Source organism: Chiloscyllium plagiosum, chromosome 10 (genome assembly GCF_004010195.1).
Source record: "Chiloscyllium plagiosum isolate BGI_BamShark_2017 chromosome 10, ASM401019v2, whole genome shotgun sequence".
Classification (NCBI taxonomy): Eukaryota; Metazoa; Chordata; class Chondrichthyes; order Orectolobiformes; family Hemiscylliidae; genus Chiloscyllium; species Chiloscyllium plagiosum.
The window spans coordinates 69,866,537-69,884,148 of NC_057719.1; the positions used below are offsets into that span (position 1 = coordinate 69,866,537).

The window sequence follows — 17,612 nt, forward strand, 5'->3', positions numbered from 1 at the left end:
GGGGGGAAATTGCGGTCCTTGAAAAAGGGGGCCATCTGGGTTGTACGTTTTTGGATCTGGTCCTCCTGGGAGCAGATGCGGCGGAGTCGAAGGAATTGGGAGAATGGGATGGCGTTTTTACAGGGGGCAGGATGGGAGGAGGTGTAGTCCAGTTAGCTGTGGGAGTCGGTCGGTTTGTAGTAGATGTCCGTGTTGATTTGTTCGCCTGAGATAGAAATAGAAAGGTCGAGGAAGGGGAGGGAGGGATCTGAGACTGTCCAGGTGAATTTGAGGTCGGGGTGGAAGGTGTTGGTGAAGTGGATGAACTGTTCAACCTCCTCGTGGGAGCACGAGGCGGCGCCGATACAGTCATCGATGTAGCGGAGGAAAAGGTGGGGGGTGTTCGGTCGCCTGAGATAGAAATAGAAAGGTCGAGAAAGGGGAGGGAGGAATCTGAGACTGTCCAGGTGAATTTGAGGTCGGGGTGGATCCAGGTGAATTTGAGGTCGGGGTGGAATACAGATCCTGTATCTGCCCTTGTTCTTCTAGGTGGTACTGGTTACAGTTTTGGAAAGTGCTCTTTCTTTTTCCTTTAATGGGATGTGATCATACTTGGCAAGGCCATAGTCTGTTGCCCATCCCTAACTGCCTTCGCCCACCATTTCAGGGGACAGCTAAGAATTAACCATGTTGCTATGTGATTTGAATCACATGTCAGCTAGACCAGATAAGACTTCCTTCACTCAAGACATTGATTGTTATAAAAACATATGTAGTTCATCAAGGATAGTTTTACTGTCCATCACCCTGTCCAACCCATATCCCTGGAATAAAATCAGCAATGCAGCTAGGCCTTTTTATAGGTTGACTGTGCAAAGCTGAGATTTCTCTTGACTCTGAACCCAACCTAGAGATAAAAATCAGTCCCTCTGGAAATAACGTAAGTGATTAATGAATGTTCATCTGTTAGTATTAGTATGGTCTCCAGTCCTCATCTGTCAAAAGGAACCCATAAGTAGGTTGTAATACAGATACAATAATTGAATTGTATCAGATCAGGGAAGGTGATATCCATAGTGCTCTGACAGGCAACTTTGTAGCACTGCATCAGGCACTGATAATGATGTCAAACCAAGCCACATGAGGTGACTGGAGCAGTATATAAAGCCCAGAATACAGAATTTTGGTAGAACTAATCTGTAACCTAGGACCAGACCATCAATTTTCACTATTTGGCAATCTAGTTTTCTGTGTTTGTGTTAGTTTTTTTTTCCAAATAAATTTGTTTTATGACTAGGTATTTGTTTAGAAGTAATAGGTTTCCAATTATAACAGCGGTGAAATTAACATGCCTGTGCAATAATTGTTTCCCAGGATTAGGACATCAGTAGCAAGGTCAGAAATTTATTCTTCATCCCTAGTTACCATTAGAAAAGGTTATGATGGTTGAAGAGGTTCCCAAAATAGTGAAAGCCAATGCCCCAAGCAGTCACTGTGGCACAATGATCCATAAGCAGAAGCACGTTTCCTTTTCAAACAAGCAAACACTATGACGGTCCACAAGTTAATAGAAGTTTTCAGCTGAACTCCAATAAAAACAAGGGAGAACAAAAAAAAAAAGACACACACAATGCAGCACAAACTCAGCAAGTCTGGCAACATCTGGGCAGAGAGAAACAAAGTTGATGTTTTGAGTAACTCTTCAGAACTGTAACATGTTGGGAAGTATAGTTTGTTCTTCTTTAAAAATATTTTGGTAGAGACACAGGAGGACCAGTACAAATGACAAAGGGGTTGTTAGGGAGAGCGAGAGCACGAAAGAGGCAAGGAATTACAAGGATTTAATTTATTGTAGTCATGTGTACTAAGTACTGTCAAAAGTTTTGCTTTGCAAGTAGTGCAGGCTATTCATAGCAAATAAGAGCATAGAGATCAAAGGGTGCTTCGACAGAGTGCAGCATACAGGTTACACTGAACAAGAAGTGCACATAGGAAGATCAACATTAATTTCAAATAATATTGATCTTGTCAAAGAGTGCATTCATCAACTAATAACAGCAGGAAAGAACCTGTTAATGCATGTGTTCAAGCTTCTGTGTCTTCTGCCTGATAGAAGAGGTTGTTGGAGAGCATTATTGGGGTGGAAGGGGTCTTTGATAACATTGGCTGCCTTTCTGAGTCAACAAGATGTGTAAATGGAAGGGAGGTTGGCTTCTGTGATGGTCTGGGCTGTGCACAGAACCTTCTGTAGTTTCCTCTGGTCCTGGGCATACGAGGCTGTTATGCACCAGGATAGAATGCTTTGTGTGGTACATCTGTAAAAGTTGGCAAGGGTCCTTATGGACATGCTGAATTTTCTAAGCCTCCTGATGTTGTGTCTTCTTGATCATCACAACTACTTGAGAGGTCCAAGACAGGTTGTTGGTTATTGTCACTCTTAAGATCTTGACAGTCTTGACCCCCTCCACCTCAGTTCCACTGATGTAGATGAGGGAGTGGTGGTGGGGGGTGGGGGGTGAAGATATTTGTTCTCCTTTTCTCCTGAGGTCAATGATCAGTTCTTATGTTTTGTCAACATGAAGGAGAGAGAAGTTGTCATTATTACACCATGACACCAAGCCCTCTAAAAAAGAAATTCCTCCTCATCTCAGTCTTAAATTGGCACCTCTTAATTCTGAGACTATGCACTCTTGTACTACATCTTCCATGTGCTGAAACAAGCTCTCAACATTTACCTATATTTCAATGAAATCATCTCTCGTTCTTCTAAACTCCAGTGAGTACAGTCCCAACCTGAGTAATCTTTGCTCATAAGAAATCTTTCCATTGCAGCAATCACAATGGATCTTCTCTGAACTACCTTTAATGAATTTTTTTTTTCCCCCCCTGAAGTAATGGGACCAAAACTGCTCACAGTACTCCAGATGCAGTCTCACCAGCACCTTGTATAGTTGCTGTGAGATTTTCCTAATCTTTTACTCCAACATCTTTAAAACAAGGGACAACATTCCTTTAGGTAAAAACAATGACTGCAGATGCTGGAAACCAGATTCTGGATTAGTGGTGCTGGAAGAGCACAGCAGTTCAGGCAGCATCCAAGGAGCTTCGAAATTGACGTTTTGGGCAAAAGCCCTTCATCAGGAATAAAGGCAGTGAGCCTGAAGAGTGTAGAGATAAGCTAGAGGAGGGTGGGGGTGTGGAGAAAGTAAACCAAATCATCCACCGACATTTCTGCCACCTCCAAACAGACCCCACCACCAGGGAAATATTTCCCTCCCCACCCCCCGCGACTACCTGGTCAGGTCCACGCCCCCCTACAACCCACCCTCCCATCCTGGCACTTTCCCAGGAACTGTAAAACCTGCGCCCACACCGCCTCCCTCACCTCTATCCAACGCCCTAAAGGAGCCTTCCACATCCAAAGTTTTACTTGCACATCCACTAATATCATTTATTGTATTTGTTGCTCCCGATGCGGTCTCCTCTACGTTGGGGAGACTGGGCGCCTCCTAGCAGAGCGCTTTAGGGAACATCTCCGGGACACCCACACCAATCAACCACACCACCCCGTGGCCCAACATTTCAACTTCCCCTCCCACTCTGCCGAGGACATGGAGGTCCTGGGCCTCCTTCACCACTGCTCCAGACACCTGGAGGAAGAACGCCTCATCTTCCGCCTCGGAACACTTCAATCCCAGGGCATCAATGTGGACTTCACTATTTTCCTCCTCATTTCCCCTTCCCCCACCTCACCCTAGTTCCAAACTTCCAGCTCAGCACTGTCCCCATGACTTGTCCGGACTTGTCCTACCTGCCTATCTCCTTTTCCACCTATCCACTCCACCCTCCTCCTTGACCTATCACCTTCATCCCCTCCCCCACTCACCCATTGTACTCTATGCTGCCTCCGAAATTTTAATTTTGTCTCCTTCAAAGATATAATAAGGAGGGCCCTGTATAGACTGCTGCTGCACACCGTCCACCTCTTCTCCCTCATCCACCGTCCGGACATGCCTTGGCGTGCCCATTTGCCACGGGGCCGTGGGGATCCCCAGTGGAGGGCTCTCTACGCGGGAGTCCTCCCCCTTTCTCTCGAGGATCTGGGGTGGAGGTTGCTGCACGCAGCAGTCCCCTGCAACCGCAGACAGCGGTGGTTCACGGACTCCCAGCCCAACTGCTTGTTCTGTGGCGCTGTGGAGTCCGTGGACCATGTATATATTGGGTGTGGGCGTTTGCACTCCCTTTTTGATTTCCTTAAAAACCTCCTCCTCTGCTTTTGGTTGCACTTCAGTCCCACGCTCCTGATCTTTGGGCACCCGGTATGGAGGAAGGAGGGCAGGTCTGAAGACCTCCTCGTGGGTCTGCTCCTGGGCCTGGCCAAACTGGCCATCAACAGGTCCAGGCAGCAGGCCCTGGAGGGGGTCGTTAGGGCCGACTGCCTGCCCCTCTTCCGCGGCTACGTTAGAGCCCGGGTGTCCTTGGAGAAGGAGCACGCGGTGTCGACCAACACCTTGGAGTTGTTCAGGGAGAGGTGGGTGCCGCAGGGAGTGGAGTGCATCATTTCTCCCTCCAACTCTATTTTGATTTAGTCCCTACCCTCCCCTTCACTGTTTTGATCACACAGCACTGCCCTCGGATGTGAAGGGCAGTGTTTGTCACTGGCTACCCGGGTGTTTTCCTATCTTCCTGGTGGTGGAAAAGAAACAAAAAGAAAAAAAAAAAAAAAAGTACTCTATGCTACTTATTCCACACCCCCACCCTCCTCTAACTTATCTCTCCATGCTTCAGGCTCTCTGCCTTTATTCCTGATGAAGGGCTTTTGCCCAAAATATCGATTTCGAAGCTCCTTGGATGCTGCCTGAACTGCTGTGCTCTTCCAGCACCACTAATCCAGAAACAACATTCCTTTTAATTTCCTACTCTGGTTTGAAATTCAGACACTTACATTTTGCTTCCAATTTCCATCATTTCCCCCCCCCCCCCAACCTTCACCTTGCCTGTTCCTGACTCTTCTTTCATGTTACTGTTTCCATTTCAGGGGATTTCATTACAAACATTTCCATTACAAACCCACCAACTCTCAGTCACCTTGATGACATTCCCTCATATCCTGCTTCCTGTAAGGATTCCATTCCATTCTCCCAGAATCTCTGTCATGGCTGTGAGGCGGGGGGGGGGGTGGAAAGAATGTAATAAAAACATACATAACACAATCACCTTTTGATGTTATTGAATTCAAAATGGAGACATCACACCTATAAAAATGCTTGAATAAATAAAAATGAGGTGCTGTTTCTTGAGCTGCATTGGAATGTTGCAGCAGGTCCAGAACTTAAACATTAGCATGACAGCAAAATGGCAAGCAATAGGTACGTCAGGGCCATCCCCAAGGACAGAAAATTGTGTTCTGCAGAAGTGGTCACCTAGTCTGTGCTTGGTCTCACCAATGTACAAGAGAGTGGGCAGTGAGTACAGTAGACCAGATTGAAAGAAGTCAAAGTAAAACACTGCTTCACCTTGGGTCTTGGAAAGTCAGAATGGTGGAGGTGACTGGACAAGCACTACATCTTTAGGATTGCAAGGGAAGATGTGATAGGGCTGCGAGGAAGCATTAAAAGTGTGGAGGAGTGGACCAGAGTGTCATGGAGGGAATGGTCCCTGAAAAATGCTGACAGTGGAGGGATGGAGAAGACATGTTTTGATGGTGGCATCCTCCGGAGGTGACAGAAATGGCGATGGATGATCCCCAAAAGAAAGAAACTGGTGATGTGGAAAGTAAGGATAATGAGAATGCCATCAGTGCTCTGGGAAAGAGGGGCGAGACCAAGGGCAGAAGTGTAGAGATGGGTCAGAGCTGAGGACTCTGTCAACTGAAATAGGGAGAAATCCTCATTTGAGGAAAATAGTCAGAGACAGCCTGGTTGAAGGTGGCACACAGTCAGAACAGATGCAATAGAAACAGAAAAAAACCTGGAGAATGAAATGGTATTCTCCAGGAAGCAGGGTGTGAGGAGTTGTAATCAAGTTAACTGTGGGATTCATGGGCTGTTATGGCTACTGCTGAACAATCAATCCCAGAAATGAAAACAGCAATATCAAAGAAGGAAAGGGAAAGAGTCAGATGGACCAGGTGAAGGATATGGAGTTAGACACCAGGGAAACAGACCCTTCGGTCCAACTCATCCAGGCTGTCCAAGTTTCCCCAAACTAACCTAGTCCTATTTGCCTGCATTTGGCCTATATCCCTCTAAACTTTTCCTATCCATTTACCTTTCTAAATATCTTCAAGGTGTTGTAACTGACCTGCATCTACCACTTCCTTAGGCAGTTGATTTCATATACAGATCACCCTCTGTGCGAAAACGTTGCCCCTTGGGCTCTTTTTAAAATCTTTATCTTTTCACCTTAAAAGATGCTCTCTAGTTTTGAAATTGCCTACACTAGGGGAAAAAACCCTTCACTATTTACCTTACCGATGCACCTCACGATTTTAAACCCCGAAGGTTACACCTCAACCTCCTACACCTTACTGAACAAAAGTCCCAGCCATCTTTATAACTCAAACCCTCCAGTCCTGGCAACAACCTTTTAAGTCTTTTCTGAATTCTACTTAATAAATATCCTTCCTATAGAATGGCGACAAGAACTGCACACTGTACTTCAACAGTGCCCTTACCAATATCCAGTCCAATTGCAACATGACCTCCCAACTCCCAGAAATCAATGGTTTAAGCAATGAAGGCAAAGAGTGTTAAATGCCTTAACTGTCCTGTGATGCAATTTATAAAGAACTATATACCTTTACCCCTCGGTCTCTGTTTGACACCACTCCCCAGGGTCGTACCATTACTATGTAGGAGTTCTGCCCTTGTTTTTCCTTACCAAAATGCAACACCTCACATTTATCCAAATTAAACTCTGTCACTCCTTGGCCCATTGGCCCAATTGATCCAGATCCCTTTATAATCTTAGATAAGCCCGGACGGAATTTCACATTGGCCCCAAGGTCCTGTACTTCCCGCGGGAGCCTGTGCCCCACAACCTGAGCCGCCTCCGAAATTTTAATTTTGTTTTGTTTCGGGAGGTTAAGGAAAAAAAAAAAAAAGAAGAAAAAAAAAATATAATCTTAGATAACCTTCTGCACTGACCACTATAACCACCAATTTTTGTTTCATCTGCAAACTTACTAACCATGCCTCTGATATTCTCACCTAAATCATTTACATAAATGACAAACAACAGTGGACCCAGCACTGATCCCTGTGGAACACCACTAGTAACTGGCCTCTAGTCCAAAAAACAACTCTCCATCACCACTGTCTCCTGCTATTAAGCCAATTTCCTATCCAGCTGACAAGCCCACCCTAAATCCCATGTGATCTAACTCTACTAACCAGAGAAGGAAGGATGGAAATTGGGAGCAAGACTGATTTTTTTAAATTCTGAAAGAGAGCAGAAGCATCACCAAAGACACAATTGAAGTATCAAATGAAGTATTGTGGGTGTGTGCTGGAACAACTGAATGTTCCTGCACAGAGACAGGCATAGCTGGGAACCAAGTAGGTACTCATGGCCACACCTTTGACTTGGAATGTAACTGGAAAGAAATGGAATACTTTTATTTCCCAACTATTAACAACATGTCTTTTCTTTAAATTTGGCCTCTACACCTTGCTCCTTGGTTCTCCTCTGCCTGAAGTACAATATAAATTTTTCCAACACTTTACAGTTTTAAAGATGACTGATATCATACTAGAAGCGTTAAATCTGTTTCTTTCTTCACAAAACCAGCCAGAGTTTCTCCAATATTCTCAGGTGTTTGTTTCAGATTTCCAGCGTCCACAGTATTTTGCTTTCATTAGCAGAAGCATAAGTGATGGGTACAAACTAGATCGCTCACCATTTTTCTGTTTATTGTGTCTTTAAAATAATTGCAATAGGATGCAAAAGAAAAAGAAAAAAAAAAATCATTCTATTATTCTCAACAGAAAGTTTGTTCTTTCGGGGGATAACACAGCAATTAACATAAATAATGCTTCAACCTCATTCAAAGAAGGAAGATGACTACATTTGCAGGTTCGTAACAAACGAATTTGCACAGACTCAGGAAACTCCAGAATACTTTAAAGCCAATTTGAAGTGTAGAAAATAATCAAATAGGTCAGGCATCATTAGAATTGAATACCACTAAATTGACCTGTTAACACCAGTTCTCTCTCCAAAGACACTGCCAGGCCTGTTGAGTATTTACTGCATTTTCAGTTGCTTCCGGTTTCCAACAGCTGCAGTATTTTACTTGAATATTTTTGAAGTGTCATTGTAGTGCAGTGAACACGGAAGATCATTTGCATAATACACAACACCTTTGACATAATCTGTCCCTTCGTAATGTTGGTTGAGGGATTATAAGTCGGTCTGGATACCAGTTCTAATTCTCATTCAGTTTTGTTACAGAATCTTTTATATCCACCTTTGAAGACATGCACGCTGAGTTTAAAATCTCACTTAGATTTATGTATAGTTCAATTGATTGTAGTTGGGCTGTTTCACATGTTAGAGGAAAGAAAGTTAGAGCAGATTTTGATTCGCATCTTTCACAGACCAGTTTAGGTGTTGGCACATAACAAATGTGTTTGGCTCATTCCAGCTTGTACTGCCTTAGAAACACCTAAGTTACAAATATTGGTGAAGTGCAAAACCACAATATAATGGAAGACATGAGGCAGTCAGTACATAAAAGCATTAAGAAAATACTAGGTCAGGAACAATCACAAGAATAATTTTCATCCTCACTTCTTTGGCAGTAATTTGCTGAAGCTGTGTCCCAATTTTGTCCCCAAGCAAAACCAAATTGAGTAAATTCTGCAAATTCTCGTTACCAAATTACCTTCCAGCCACTGAGGATGTTAATTACTCTCCTTCATTCCCCTTCTTTATCTGGTTTAAATTCCAACTCTCCACTTGGAAGGTACAACCAATATGTATTTCTGGTCAAGATGCTTCAAATTGATCTTGAAGAGCTCTGACTTACTACCTTGCCAAACTATTCATTGAATAGTCAGTTAAGGAGCACTTTTCTTAATTCCAGCTGCAAGCTTTCCTCTTCCACTATTCTGGCAGAAACCAAATTCATGGGGAGCATCAACAGCACAGCCACTAGATGGCACCTATGATTTACAGGGGAAATCTGCATGAAGCACAAAAAACTGCAGTACTCACACATTCTATTGGATGTTTAATACAATGAAGGTCCATAGCTCACATATCATAACAATCAATCATTTAGACCCAATAGCATAAAATGGCTGAGATGAAAATCACTAACTATCATGCATTGCCCAACTTGCATTACTTTAAAGACTCCATTGCAACACACTGTTATCATTTCATCAGTTATGCAGACATTCCAGCAAATGTGCTACTCCACTTATATCACAGTTAAAACTGTAAAACAAGCACCATTTATGACTTGTAATTACTCACATTTTAAATTTTGCCACTTCCATGTTGTTTGAAAACATCCCAAAACAATTTATAATTGAGCAATGTGTAGCTCTGGTACTTTGGCTGAGACGTGAGACTTCAACTGAGTGCAAAGATTGCAGCTTCTTAACTATTGGTATCATTCCCAATAACTCTCACCACCCTAAGGCAGCTCAAACAGTGGTGCAGTTAATTAAAGGATGGCAGCTGAAACATCAAAATGATCTCATTAAGGGAAATAAGCAAATTAGACCAAACAAATCGATCACCCATCAATTTTCTATGATCAGAAATGCAATGCAAACAGCCAGAAATCTTTTTGATTGTACCTTTGATATTCACGGCTAAGTATCTGTTAATTGAACACCAACATTTTGCAATGATATGCTTTTTAAAAAACTAATATTAGTAGATTTGATTATTTCTACTTATCTGTTTATTAAAGCAAATAATAAGTATTTTAAGTCAATATCATCCTGACATTAGTTCTCAGTGATGAATAGTCACAATTATGTTGTGATGAGAGAGTTGACTACACAATTCATTAACAGTCATAAAATAATTAACTTTATGAGTGATTATAAAAATAAGACTGGCCAAGAATGAGAAAAGATTTACTTGTTTTTGGTGAACATAGCCCCATCCATTGTAGCAACTCATCCATTTTAGGGTTTGACTGTATGGTATGTGACCCTACTGACTGTATCTCTACCAACTTACCTAGGAAATTATTCCAAATAGTTATTCTGCAAGGGAGTCCTTCCGAAAAGCTGTGTCAAATATACTTTAATTCACTTTAATTTATGTTCTCCAGTCAGACTGACTTACTTTAAAGTGGTATTTGTAGAATTGCCTTATCTACAACCTTTCAAAATGATACATAGATCATTCAGGTCTCCTTAATTCTTCCCTACAGACTGTAAAGCTTTATCCTCTCTAACCTTTCCTCATGATTCATCCCTTGCTACCTGAGGTCATGCTTTTCAAGCATCTCCATAATTTAACATTTTCCATCATTTGGGATCAGCTTCTCCTTATGGGAGTGCATACTTCTCCTTATGGGAGTGCATACTTCTCCTTATGGGAGTGTAATGTGAGTGTTGATCCACATAACTTTAGGATCATTTCAAATAATTCCCAGAGAATTGTAGTCCTGAACTTTAACATGCACTGGCAGCAGGTGTGGCTGCCCATCAGAAGTCTTCATTTTACATGTAATGTTTGTTGTTAGGTAATATTTTACAATAAGTATATATTTGATGATGTGTGAATAGATTTATAATCAATATATATTTTATGAAGTATACACATTGATTATATAATCATATGATACATATTTTACAATGAATATATAACTTTAATAATGTGTCTCAATGTTACGATATGTAAAACATGGCACTGCTGTTTACATAAATGGTGCAAACACACATCCAGTTCAATTGAGCCTTTGTCTATTTAGAAGAACAATACACATGTCATTTATGGATTTAATGCATCCACAATAATCCTAATAAGATATTCTGAAACACATATTTCTCTTTTGAATTATAAATCATCTAAAAATAAAGCTGCTTTTTTTTCTCAGTCTTACTGGTTAGAAACATTGCAATTGTGTAAGGTGATGGGAAAGCAGCTGTGGAACTCAGGCGAACTCCTGCTCACCACTGGTGTTGCCACATGGATCAATCATCAGCTAAAGTATCCCACGTGCCAAAAGTAATGTTGACGGTTTTTATGTCTCACTTGACAGCATCCTTTAATTGAAGCTTTGCGTACCCTGGATGTGTTGTGACATGGGCTAATTCCCTGTATAGCTTACCCTGAGGATATGAACATCTTCCATCCTGTGTACCTACACAGGCCAGCAAAGCCTTCTTTCCTTCAGCAATGGCATGATTCATATGGTTGCACTTGAAATAACTGTGTAATTAGTGACTTTGTCTTTCTGTGTGATATCAACACTGCATTATAGATGCCAGAGATGGAAGTTAGTAAACCTTTTCTCTGTGTAGGTTCAAGTTGCCATACAATGATGTGTCAAGGATATAGTACTTGCAGATAGGATCATTTGTTAACTGGCCAATGTTATTTCCAATTCATGTGGTAAGCACTTTATCATGATACAGGTTGTCTGTGACTGTAGATCCAAGGCGGCACGGTGGCACAGTGGTTAGGGGCCGAAGGGCCTGTTTCCACACTGTAATGTAATCTAATCTAATGTAATCTAATCTAATGTAACAGAATTTGCTGATTGCTTTCCATGTTGAGTCACTGTTGATGATGGGTGGAAATGTAACATCCTGTCCCATACAGGACACAGACATGGGATGCATGATCCATTAGCCTTTGGAGCTGGCCAGCAAGTACAACATCATCTGCATACTGAAGGTCTCCAATCAGGGTCTGGATATGCCGCACTGTTATCATGGCTTGTAGCATTGAGGGATTTCCCGTCCTATTGTATATGGTAGTACAGTCCTTCCATGTCATCAAGGAAATGATCGTTCGAGAGGACAGAGAAAGTGATGCAAAACATAGTAAGAGCCGAGATGCAGTTGCACTTTCTTGTTCTAAAAATGGTTGGAGATGGAGTCCTCAAACACAATGCTCCTGTGCATGTGATCATATGAAGGACTGTATGAGGTTGTGAAACTTAGGAGGACAATTGATTTTGTCCAGGATATGATAAAGGCCTGTCGTACTTATGGAATGAAATTGATTTGTATAATATACTTCTAGTTAATAAACTATATTCTATTTGTAGAATTTTTCATGTCACAATGCACAGCAACCCATTATTTTTAATATCTAAACAATATCTCACAATTTTCTAAAAAACATAGATTTTTAAGACATTAAATTTGTTAGTGCTATCTGCCATTAAATTTGGCCAAGCTTAACTGCTAAGAACTATTTACAATTGACATGACCTGATCATTTTTTGCTTTGAGGAAGCATTTGAAATTTAGACACATTTTGAGGGCAATTAAAGGGCAATTAAAAATGCCTTTCCCCAGATTGTGAATTTCTGGTTCGTGGGAATGGGAGGATTATTCAATTTCACCAAAACGTTCCACCTAAAATGTTTAAATATTGGCTTGTTGAACCTGATATTTGAGACAATCAGTTGCAACAATTACATCCAATTTCTCATGCTCAGCTGATTAAAAATGTAAACCTGTATTCCAACGTATTGAATATTCAAACAAAAGCAATAGTTTTGAAGTAAAGTCACTTACTTTGATAATCTTTCCACCATCTAGAGATACAGAAAAAAAGGAAGTTTGTGGCTTCATCGATTATTAGAAAAATTATTTCCTTTTGTCTTATTCAAGACAGGAAGAAATTTCCTTTCCATAATCTGAATAAAACATATATCCACTCCAAACCTACTCCAAATGTGTTCAACATGGAATTTAAGGAGCCTTTTGGGTCAGAAAGGAATGTTAGTCTTGCTGCAGAATAAACTGCAGTCCAACTTGTCAGCAATGGACAAGAGGCTTGCTGTAGCAACACAACAGACCCATGCTCATGATTATACTGATATTTGCAACCAGCAGAGGAGGGAGCCCAAGGCAAGTAAAATGAACATAAGTAACATAATAGAAGAAAAAAAATTGAAAATTTGTTCAAATCCTCAGTAACTGCTGCCCAAATATAGTTTCAAAAGGTATCAAATTTAATTCCAGTTAGAGAGGCTTAAATCAAATTTATTAATAAATTATAAAGTGTTTTTGTTATTGCAATACTTTATGCCAGTTGTTTTTCTGCTAACTTGCAAATTATCTGTTGATTACCACAATGGCTAATCTCTCTGTAAGGACTTTTAAGTCTCAGCAGTACAGCATATTCTGGCCTAGGCCCTTCACACCATCTGCTGCTATCAAATAAAATGGAGTGAAAACAAAACAATACTGCCCACCAATAATGGACACATGGGAATAATTTCTAGTCAGTAATCTCATTTTAGGGTCCAGATGATGGTTGTAAACTACCCAAGCTTTCCTCTTATTGTTTATTACATCGACTGATTGCCTCAATGGAATTACAGCCTGGTAATCACTCCTGGGTATGCTTTAATCTATATTTATATAAGCACTTAGTCACAGAGATATTGCTTTCTAGCGGTAGATTTTCTTGGCACCATTCAGGATACTACTACATAACTGTCCCAGCTCTTTGCACCATATAAATATTTTGATATTTTCACTTATTTACATCGCATCATTTCATTTTTTCAAAAAAACTTACAATTTTATTTTCCTCATCTCCATTTTTCTGTTTACTGTACTAACTTTCTGTGATTCCCATATCTGTTTTCTTACATTGCAAATAGTCCTCAACTTCTTTCTCTTTCTCATTGCTTGGTTAATTATAATCTTTTCTTCTTCATACAGCTTTCATTTGAACTTTTCTGCACCTCACAATTCTCCTGTTAGTCTGAAAAGTTCAATTGCTTGAAGAGGTCTGAGGCCTGGATAACATACTACAGTGTTCTTTCATCCAACATCAAGTCCATGGTGATTTATCTTCATTCCTATGCTCTCAAATATAATTTTTCACACAACCAGATGATCTTTTTACTGAAATACATTTAACCATTTCATGTGTGCAAAAAAGAAGATAGCAGATAGGACTTAAATCTTTTTGGAAAAATAACCTCACAATTCCATACTAATTAGCTTTCACCCCACAAATTACTCAGTGTCACTCGATGATAAAGTAGTCTATTCCCAAATTCGGTGTAAAGAGCTAGGACCATTAAAAACCTTCCAATGTCAAGTCTGATGATAATTTAAGAAGGCTTACACAAAGAGGTTTTTAATGCATGGAGCGCTGTTATTATTTGTTAAAGCATTCTTCATTTACAATATTGTGATTATAGAAAGAAACTTACAGCACAGACCATGATGCATATATCTGACTGTTTTCCTTTAGGGTTCTACAGTAAAATTACTGATTCATTGAAATATGACTTTTTAGCAGTCTAGCATTCATGAAGGTATAACAACAAATAATCTAGTTCCAACTGAATATCAATATTTCTCTTCAAGCTGGGTGTTTTATAAAGTGTATCTTAAAGAATGTTTTCTTTTAATTTAATAATGCCATGTGATAAATAAAGTAATACTGATGGACAGCCTTGGCAGAGGTAATTTTCTGAAGTCTGTGTCTCATGCATAATCTGGAAGCTGAGGTAAAAGAACTCTCTGTGATTATAAACAGACCAGCTGTTACATCGCCACTAATGCTTGATCCCATCAAATAACGAAGCGTGCATGTATTCTCACTCAAAAGCAAACTATCAAACCTTGGCTACTGTTTAAATCGGAATTGGTATAATCACTTTGTAGCAATATTGATAACTGGGTTTCTGGGGCAGTTATAAAAAGTACACATTTTACTTCATTGCTCTAGTTTTCTAAACTCCAATTGCTAACTTATAAAATTAAAAATTTTGCGAAGTAACTCCCAAAGTGTTCAATTTCCAAGGAGAGTATGTGCCGCTAATGTACTGATACTTCTGAAACAAATCAATCCAATTAAAATTTACTCATGGGTGATTCACATACCATCCTATTTCACAGTTCATGTTGCTATAATTTCATTGTTGAACACAGTCACCATGTTACTGGAAAAACTATGGGCAAGAATACTCAGGGATCCAGCTTCTACTCAAACAATAGCTTCCAGGTACAAAATGAGTGATTGTTGAGAGGTCAATGCCAACCCTTGAAAAGAAATGCAAAATAAAAACAACAAGAGGGAAGAAAGACAAAAGACAATTTATCCAATTAGCAACTTTTCTAACTTTGGAATTTTTCTCCTGAAGACACGTACCCACTTTAAAAAAATGTAAACCAATCATATATGTTTTTATATGTCCTTAAATCATTGTACACTACAATATTTGTTCTTAAATCATGAAGCCTAATGCACTTAACATTTCATCCAGTTATATAAGGGATTCTTTATAATAATAATAACAAACCTTGAGCAGTTGAAGGGATTTATTTAATTAATAATTTATTGTGTGATAATCAAATGAAGGATTGAGGCAATGCAGAATGAGAATGTTCAGAGATGAAGGTTTTATCTTATGAGGGGAGATTGAGCTGTTTAGGCCTCTACCCACGAGAAGTTATGAGAATGAGAGAAGATCTAACTGAGATATATGAGATGCTAAACAGAACTGACAAAGTACATACAAAAAAAATGTTTCTTCATATGAGGCGATCTCAAATGGGACGTCACAGTTTTAGGGTAAAGGTTAGCAGATTTAAAACAGAGATGAGGAGAAATAGCTTCTCTTAAAGTGTTGTGAATCCATGGAATTCACTACCTCAGAGTGCAGTAAATGCTGGGACATTGAGATGGACAGATTTTTAATTAAAATGTGTTAAAAGGTTATGGAGAGTGGACAGGAAAGTGGTGATGAGGACGAGATGAGATCAGCCATGATCAAATCAAATGGTGGAGCAGGCTCACGGTGCAGAATTGCCTACTCCTGCTGCTAGGTCTTAACTGTGATAACACTTTGGTTGAATAATACGCTTAGACCCAACACCTAGCTGTTTCCACTTAGTCCTGCAAGTTTTCTCTCTTCAAGGATTCATTCAACTTTCTTTTCAAAGTAATTGTTGAAACTGTTTCTACCATCCCTTAAAGCCAGAGTGTTCCAGATCGCAACAAAACACTCCATAAAAATGTGTTTTTTCATTTTATCTCTGGTCCTTTGGCAATCACCTTAAATCCATATTTTCTCATTGCTACCTCTCCTGTCCATGGAAATATCCTCCTTATTTATTCCATCAAAACACTTTCTGGCTTTGAACACCTTTATCAAACCTCCCCTGAATCTTGTCTCCTTTGAGGAGAACAATCCTACTTTCAATAATCTTTCCCCATAACAGGAAATCCACCATCTGGTAATATTCCAGTACATCCTTTAGCAACCTTGACATCTTTTCCAGAGAGTGGTCCTCAGAATTGGCCATAATATTGCAGCCTGCGGGTGGGGTGGGAAGGAGTGGGGGTGGGGGCTGCGGTTTAGCGGAAGATGGGGTGGTGGTGGGTAGAGGGGAATAACCAACGTTCACTAATGGTTTACCATAATTTTCTTGTTTTTGTTTGACAGGGACTTTATTCCTCTATTATTAAAGCAAAGGATATTTCATCTTTTTGAGAGCCTTGAGCAGCACTCGCAAAGATTGGGATGCTATATTCAAACACCAGATTAAAAGTAAGGATCGTGGATGTAATTTGCTCCTGACAGAGAAAGACTCAGCTCAGTATAGAAGAGGAAACTGATCCCATTGCACTGTCTAAAGACTACGTTTAATGGGTATCAATAGAATTGACATAAACAAATCAGAGTATTTCTTACTTCAACACCCTACATTGTTTGAACTTTCAATCTGCATTTCCCCTGCTTAATTCAACACTCTGCTCATCACTTTGCTTGCTATCTCCCTCATTACCCCACTTTCAACATCTCGCAGACTCCTGCCAAATTGTTGGTTTGTTCCTTTGCTCTTGGTAGTGGTGAACAGTGATGTAGAATGGTGATGAGTGGAAGGAAGGTGTTCAGGCATCAGATTGGGGAGGACAAGTGTTTGGAACAGGGCAGCGAGCAAATCACGATCCCAGGTTTCATATTCAGTTACAACATTTGTAAAATACTTGTTTTATTGCTCTTATTGTTTGATGGATACTGATGATCTCTTGTAGTTGGCAATAAACACAACATTAATAACATTTGTTCTATTTCATTCTAAACCACTGATGCCCTGCCCTTAAAATTTAATAATGGGTCATTTAATGTAGTGGACCTCATACATCTCCTTAGTACTTCTCTCTCTGGTTTCTGTCAACTCCAATCTCAAAGAAGAAGTTCCAATCTTTCTGTTCATAGAATCCCTACAGTGTGGAAGCAGGCCATTCAGTCCATAAAGTTCACACCACTCCTCCAAAGAGCATCCCACCCAATCTCTGCATTTCCCCATGGTTTAGCCACCAAGCCTGCACAACTCTGGACATAATTGGCAATGCAGCATGGCCAATCCACCTAACCTGCACATCGTTAGATTGTAGGAGGAAACTCACAAAGACACAAGGAAAATGTGTAAACTCCACATGACTGGAATCGA

General features: G+C 40.3%; 1 long non-coding RNA gene across 1 annotated transcript in view; it reads right to left on the reverse strand.

Annotated features, from left to right (window-relative positions):
* LOC122553982 overlaps positions 1-9,609 on the reverse strand; it is an 18,416-nt gene extending 8,807 nt beyond the window's left edge. The window contains exon 1 of the long non-coding RNA XR_006312894.1: positions 9,463-9,609. This is a non-coding gene — a long non-coding RNA (uncharacterized LOC122553982). The remainder of the gene's footprint in view (positions 1-9,462) is intronic.
* Positions 9,610-17,612: the final 8,003 nt, after the last annotated feature.